We start from the raw sequence: 8,323 nt of genomic DNA on the forward strand, positions 1-8,323 counted from the left end.
AAATTCTCTGACTGCTCCCTAACCCTAAAAATCATCTCTTCATGCACCCTAAACCAAAAATCCCCTTCTTGATCCCTAAACCTAAAACTCCAATCCCACACCCTAAATATAAACTCCCTTCCCCATTCCTAGACCTAAAACCCCCTTCTGCTCCCTAAGCATAAAGCCCCCTCTCCTGATCAATACCTAAAACCCCAGCCTGCACTCCCACCCCCACCGGTACTGCACTAATCTTGCCAAAGCTTGAATAATGTGTTTGGACAAAGTGCAGCAGCTTCACTCTCCCTCCATGGCTGCCAGACCTTGCTCAAACACAGTATTCAAGTTTGAATATAGCAGGAAGGTAACAGTCACCAGACTCCTTAGCTGTGAGGTGTCCCCCCACCTCACTGGAACCCTATAATGTTGTAGTATCTCCCAAAAGACATTGCAGGGCATGCTGTCAACTGCCCTTTTCAGGTCCTCATAATAAACAACTCTTTCAGCATGAGTGCAAGGAAAAAGAGTTGATCCACTGTTCCATGACCAGCATTGATTCTACGTTGCCTCCCCAGAATCAGAAATTCATCTGTCAAATGAATTTCCTTTCAAGCACCCTGGCATGGGTTTTCCAAGGAATGCTAAAAGATGTAAGTGGAACACACCTTTTGGTGACCATAGGGACTAACATTGCAGTTTACAAAAAAACAGAGTTATTGTCCCCAGTCTTTGAGAAACATACAAAAAGCATATTAATCAAGCACCCCCCTCAATCAACAATGTCCAGTGCCTTCATCATTTCTGGACAGATATCTATTTGGCAGCATGACAGAAGTTTAATCTTTGCTGTGATGTCATTTACAGAAAAAAAGGATCCATTCCTATCAATTGCTAATGGCAATCCTTTTGCAGAGGAGGATATGTTCACTGGATTTGGGAATTCCTCAAAATATTAATTTTACTTATTCATTACATTTGCTATCCAGGAATGTTAAATTAAGGAGTCTCACTTTCACTGCAGTCCCTGAGAGATACTCCAGACAACAACAAACAATGATAACACAACACAGTTTACAAAACAAACAAACAAACAATAAATAATAAGATAGTAGAAGATCATATAAATATTTAGGGCAAATGTTGAAGTAAACTGATGCAAATTTGGCTATTCAGATTAAATAATCTAGTTGACAGAGATAACCACAAAAAGATGATTAGATTTACTATGGCTCTACTACATACAACATTGAGATTATAATCATGTAAGGTAAGATATCAGACATTTTAAATGTACCTACTGCAGAGTAATTGTATGGATGTAACTGAGGACAAGAAGAAAAATGTAGATTGTAGAAGACTGCTAATACTCCCTCCTTCTCATTACAATACCCCTAGTTGAGTTTACTTTCCACTGTCAACAACAGACTCCGCATTGTACTCCCCCTTTTGTATCACTGGACAGTTTGTAGAACCTCCATAAGGCCATCTGAGACTTATTCTGTCTGTCCTCACTAAATTCTTCCAAACTCAGGCCTTCACTTCATTGATTGTTGCAGTGTTTGATTTCCTGATCTGTCACTTTTTAAATCTGAATGCCCCGAACACCAATAGAAGGCCACTGTCATTAACTTAACTGCAACCCTCAGTGCTATTATCCACTACTGGCTTGTAGAGTTACTCAAAGAAGCACAGACCATATTTTGGCCACTGCTCTTTGCTACTCCATCAACACTTGTTTTTTTAACCCGTGTCCCTGACCTTCTCAGGTATCTGTCGTAATCTCTACTGGAGATGAAGTGGAAATCATGTAGCACAGATGCATCAGTCAGGCATTTCAGATTAGCTTCTCTACATCTTTTGGATCCTGAGGTCTGTCCAACTGCTCTGCCTATCTGGCTTATGTATACCTGAAGTGGTGATCAGATGACAGCTCAGCATCTCTAATTATTCACCTGTCTAGAACATATAATCTTCGCTTTTTTGAAACGTTCATCCTATGAAACTAACTCTCACTCCTGCAACTTTCATCACCCTACCGAACTTATACTCACCAATTGTTAGACTATAACAATTCTCCTCTCCTGACCATAATAGAACTTTTTTGAATACTAATACTGACAATAAATAATTAAATAAAAATACTGTGGTACATCCTCTGTGCCTCTGAGCAATACTATACCTAAATCTCATTTTTTCTCTTCCTTTGCTTCCTACCCCCCTTCTCAGATCTGCATTCCTTTTCTCTCTTGACTCTCCTAAACCTTACTCCCCACCCTTCTGTTTCTACCCCTCTATTTAATACTGCTTCTTCCTCTTTGTCTTCTTCTTTTGGCTTTTTCCCAGTTAGGGGTCACCACAGCAGATCACCTGTCCGCTCACGATTGGCAGTGGAGTTTTATGGTGTCAAGTTGCCAGCCCAGCGCCCAACCTTCCATGGAAGGCACACACATGCACGCACTCATGCCTAGGGCCAATTTAGAGTATCCAATCCACCTTACAGCATGTCTTTGGGATGTGGGAGGAAACTGAAGCAAACCAACGTGACCACAGGGAGGACATGCAGACTCCGCACAGAAGGCACCCCAGCCAAGAATCGAACTGGAGAACCTCTTGCTGTGAGGTAACAACGCCAACCACTGCACCACCGTGGCCATCCCTGGTTTAATCTCTGAAGATGTTTTAATGGGCTTTGTTTTTTTGATGACCTATTGTAAATCTACATTTTTTTACTACAGGTTTCTACCTCTTGTAATTGTTAGCTATTGTCTTTGCTGAATTTTATGCATTGTTAATTTTCACTATTGCATGAATAATTGTTGCTGTGTACTCATATTCATATATAGCATGAATGTATGTAGTTATGTATCCAGATTCACATTACTGCTTATAGAAACTCTATTATTTTGGGGGGGTTTTGTTGTTTGTTTTTTTTTCTGTGTGGAGCTTTTCTCCTCGGATCTCCACTGAAAACGGGCTACCAGCCCTGTTGGACTAACCTGGTTAACAAAAGACAAATAAATAAATGAACATTGAGATTACACCCCCCCCCCCATCACTCTTCTGACCCATTTGTTCTTCCTGGACAATAGCCCTATGACACATTCATTGCCTGGAACAAGGGATGAGAGTACTGGGGAGTGGTGTTTTTTATCAAGCGATGGTCTATGGATTTAATAAATTTATTAGATGCCTGTGCTGGGTTAGCCGGTTACAAAAGAAATATATTTAACAGTGCAGCTGAAACAGGGTGGTGAACTATGGACTGAGAAAGTTAATCACAGATCTGTGATTAGAAAGTTACCTCTGCAACGGATGAGTTAAGATGCAATTCTGATTAAGTGAACTATGCTCCAGGTGCAGAGCTGCTGAGATTATAAGAACAGAGCTATCAACTGAGTTGAAATAAATCTGCTTAATGTGAACTATTACTTCCACACCCTGCAAAATCACATGTTAAATGCTCAGCAATCATCTGTTTAAGATTTACAGTAACTTTCCTGTCTGTAGAATTATACTGACATTTCTGCAGTTGTTTACTTGCTTCCTTCTAGATGTTTCTATGAACAGGACAACTTTTATTATTATTTACATGTGCAGAACCATTTATAGGTAGTTACTAGATATGTGGCCCAGGATGCCATTGAAGAACCTAGCAAAATTTGTCAACTGTCCCAGAGCAATGCCTGGGAACTTACTGACAGGCACACAGTAGGCACGGGAGTATCAAACCCTATCCTACAGGAAAAAGCTTCTTAACAACTCAGAGATAACTGCCATTTCCCCCAAGCTAGAAAAAATGTTGTTAGAGGGATAGTTGTTACTTCTCACAGTTCTTTGAATAACCTTATTAATAACAGCTTACATATTCTGGTCAGTAGTTTTATTAGCCTTTTAAGCCTGTTTCTCCTTGTCTGGGGACCTTTCATTGCTATACTAATTGACAATGGAAAATGAATAACTTTATAATTCTCAGCATTACAGTGTCACAATTAACCTATTTTTTTCTAAAAATGACTGTAATTTTCAAAAGCTTATTTATATGTATAGTTCCTATAGATATTGTTTTTCTTACAGATGATATGGGTGATTGCCTGCTGTGTTGTAGATGTATGTTGGGACAGGTAGGAAAATTATGTATTATTATATGTATATAATGTTGTAACTTTATGCCTGTGATGTATTTTATTCATAGCATGTTTTGTTGGCACAAGTGTACTCTGATTATTCTTGGAGATGATTGCATGGGCTTCTGATACAAATGGACCTTGCATGTTTGGGTTTTCCGAGGACAATAAAAAAGTAAAAGTGGCACATGTTCACTTTTCTTCAATGTTTGGATTCTATCAGTTGGTACACTGGAATTTACTGCAAAAATGAAATAGATATTGATACTTAGAATGCCAGATTATATTTATTTGTTTGTTTGATTACTTATTTATTGGCATTTGTTTTAGTTTGGAGCTAGGAAAATATTTTTATGGCTCCTTTCTACATTGGCACTTTCTCAGTCATATATTATTTTAGCAATATTAAACTTATGCATATTTCTATTATAAACAATATATTTAAATTACACTTGGCTATGCTTGAGAATGTTTAAAATGCTTTCAACAATCTCACTGGCACAACAGATAATGCACTTTCCTTTGGTATAGAAGGCTGTGGGTTCTATTCCTACACCTGGTAGATTGATTGTTGACATTGCTGAGTATGGGGGGTGGGGGGGAGGGTGCTACACTCCTGATTGTGCTGTCCTTTGTATGAGACATTAAACCTGGGCTCCATCTGCCTGTGTTGTTGGTAGCTTAGGTGAATGTAAAATGTCCCATGGCATCTATCAAAAAGAGTAGAAGCAATGTCCTGGCCAAATTTCCCTGGTAGTATAAATACTGCCTCTAGACTCCTCTAAAAGGAGGCTACTAACCTGGTCAACAAAGGATAAATAAAATAAATTTGTAGAACATGCAAATCCAACCATAATCAATATCTATAAGGTGCACTGTCCCTCTTGATTTGACTTAAAGAATTTTTTATAGATTTGCTAACCAGACACAAGCATCCCTTTTCAGGGATGACTCAGGAGCACTAGCCCACTGGACACAAGCATCCCTTTTCAGGGATGACTCAGGAGCACTAGCCCTCTGGATACAAGCATCTCTTTTCAGGGATGACTCAGGAGCACTAGCCCTCTGGACACAAGCATTCCTTTTCAGGGATGATTCAGGAGCACTAGCCCTCTGGACACAAGCATTCCTTTTCAGGGATGACTCAAGAGTACTATCTAGTTAGGTGACTCACTCAGAATCACACAGGTGGTTAATGAAGGTGGAATTAATGAAACTGTGTACTCTGGATGACAGGAAGAAGATCAGAACCTTAATGTGCCAGCTACCAGATACCATTCAACTGTGCAGATTTTCGCTGAATGTCTAGATTTTTGCCTCATATCTTTGGTATATTTCTTATAAAATTGTGTTTTTTTGGCAGAACACTGGCAAATCATTGAAAACTTAAGTCAGAAAATAGACAATTGAGTTTCAGACTTCAATTCCTTCAGAAAATTAATTCTAATACAGAACCTGTTATTCTATCAACTTTCTAAGTTTGTAAGAGCAATATTTAAAAAAGTGTCTCTATTTTGAGGCCTTTGTCCCACCATTAATTGTCGCTTTTTCAAGATTTCTTGTTCTAAGAGGTTGAGAGGTATGCCAGACATTTTCCTCTCTTTTTAACAAACCATGCATTTTTTTACTAAAAGGAGAAGCTTATGGTCATTTAATGATGGCAAGACTCTAAAGCTATGTACCTGGCTATTTTTTAAGAAAAGCATACATATTATTCTGCTGGTGTTCTAGCTGAATAATAGGAACATTTTAGAAGTGTGCCCAATGTAAGGCATCTGTTCTTGATTATTTTCAGCTTTGTGAATCTTGAATTTGACAACAAGTTATACAATTTAGGTGCATGAAATTGACTTTTTATAATGTCTGACTGAGAAGTATATGTATACAGGGTTTCATTTTACAATCCTGAAATACTGAAATTCAGTATCTCGAGATTGTAAAGTCGAAAACTTCAAAACCCGAAACCCCAAAAGGGCAAAATTCAAAATTGCAACTGCCTACATACACACTCCACAAAGAAACAAGCACACATTCACCTTCCTCCCTACACTACAAACCAACAAAACACACACAAACACAAATAAACAAACACATGTGCGAACCCTACATATAAGCAGTTGGTCAAGACCCCCTGCATCCCACACCCCCCCTACTTATATATGCTAACTCCGAGGTCGCACTAACAACTCAAACACACAAAAAGCACCAGCACACATTCTACACTCCCCTTGCACAAACACACATCACATATGTACAAATACCACCACTCTCAACACTTACACACTCACAATCTTACCTACCTACCCTAAACCACACCTCAAAACTCCAAACACACTCACACACACTAAAATCCCTAACCAAAACCCCTAGAATAACATCACTTACCTGAATCTCCAGCTACATCCACATACCATACCGCAGATCACGAACACAACCCCACATCACATATGTGCCTCCATAACCGCAGATTCAACGTTTCCGCATTCGGCATTCTACACTTTCGTGCAAGTGCAGTTTCGACACTTCAGTCTCGAGATACTGAAGTTCGATATTTCAGTAGTTCGAGAATCTGAAGTGAAACCGTATACAGTGATTATAATAGTCAGACACTTTCTATCATACATTGCCATACCTACAAACAGCAATATTTATATTAAGATCCTATGGTTAGGAATGAACACCACCGTATATCCTGATTAAGGGTTTTTAGTTATAAAGCAATACAGTATTGTGTAATAATAGCAGGACGCAGTAATATTTATTATAAGGTGCTAGTTTTAGAATAGGGATTAGAATTTAGAAACATTACACTGTCACAGTTCAAAGATAATCACAACACTTGGCTTGTGTTTTAAATAGACAAAGTTCACAAAAGAAAATATACAGTGATATTGCCAATTCAAAAGTACATGACTGTGGAAGCAATCCAATCCCTGCTTCTGTCAAGAAAAGTGAAAATAAGACTATATGGAAAGTTATATTAGTCACAGCAGTGTTGTAACCAAGAAATGACAGTATGTGAAAAGAAGCAGCTTGGTTAGTAAAATGAAATAAGTTTTTATATAACTTAAGAAGATATATGGGCACAGAGAATATTCTGCATGTTCACACTGTTTTGACTGTGCCCAGTTATAATAAACAATTGAAAAACGTCCTGTGGCTTAGCTCATCAGTCAAGACTGAACCCACAAAACAGTTCTGTAGCATAAATAACTAACAAATTAAACAATAACATAAAAAATATAACAATTTAAAATAGTGATGAGCTAAACCAACCATGCTATTAATTCTGAGGAATAGCTCCAACATTCATTAAATGTCACACACTGCAGCATCCAAAAATATCTGATCAATATCCCATATACACTTAAATGAAAATATCTGAGCCGACATGTAACAGACAATTCTGTGTTTTGTCAGTGTGGCCTGTACTACTGGCCTATACTTTATTTCCCATTAGTTATTGCATTATTTGATATTTTGCATCTAAAAATTATAATCTATTTTGAACATTTTTAAAAAAATAATACTTTCTTACTATCCTGGCAAAAAACTGCAAATAAATAAAAATAAATAAATAAATAATATTTTGATTTGCTCCCCCAGAACTCTGACCTGCATTGCCCTTCCAGTTTAAAGTCCTTTTTCTCTTCCATTTAGTTACATACATCTCTTCAAGGACACTATTTTTCTTTGGTTAGATTCAAGGGATTTATTTAAAAAATGCATTTTTGGACATCTGGCACCATTGCTGTTATAAGTACAGTACTGTAACAGAACACCAAACTGTGACTGCCAATAAAGGAAACTCCCAAAAGCTATAAGAAAAACAAATTTGTGATACAGATGTTTGTTTCTGAAATATACCAGTTGTGGTAGCAATAGAAAAAACATGTAATGATTTCATCTGAGACTACTCAGGAACGTACCAATCTCCATTGTGTGGGGTCGGGTCTATACCTGCACCATGCAAAACTGCCACACTCACAAACCTGTGCATAATGCATGTATACTGTTGCAGATGCACACACATAAATTCATACATGGAGACACACATCAAGCATTCGTTCACTCTTTAAATGATATGCTTTATATTCAATCACGCTATTCTCATTCTCTGAATTGTGTCTTACAAATCAATGCATTTCACAAACAACTTGCTGCATTCAGTAAATTGTTCCAACTCTGTGTTTAATAAAAGTGCCAAATGAAATTCTACA

General features: G+C 37.8%; 1 protein-coding gene and 1 long non-coding RNA gene across 4 annotated transcripts in view; one reads left to right on the forward strand and one right to left on the reverse strand.

Annotated features, from left to right (window-relative positions):
* Window positions 1-8,323, reverse strand: part of LOC122799310 (period circadian protein homolog 1-like) — a 439,191-nt gene that overhangs the window by 77,303 nt on the left and 353,565 nt on the right. The gene's annotated exons all lie outside the window — the stretch shown is intronic.
* The window catches only part of LOC122799313, a 52,625-nt gene that overhangs the window by 27,033 nt on the left and 17,269 nt on the right, over window positions 1-8,323 (forward strand). Inside the window, exon 2 of the long non-coding RNA XR_006364453.1 lies at window positions 4,054-4,100. This is a non-coding gene — a long non-coding RNA (uncharacterized LOC122799313). The remainder of the gene's footprint in view (window positions 1-4,053; window positions 4,101-8,323) is intronic.

This window comes from Protopterus annectens, chromosome 4.part0, assembly GCF_019279795.1.
Source record: "Protopterus annectens isolate FY-2018-M chromosome 4.part0, PAN1.0, whole genome shotgun sequence".
NCBI classification, from domain to species: domain Eukaryota; kingdom Metazoa; phylum Chordata; order Ceratodontiformes; family Protopteridae; genus Protopterus; species Protopterus annectens.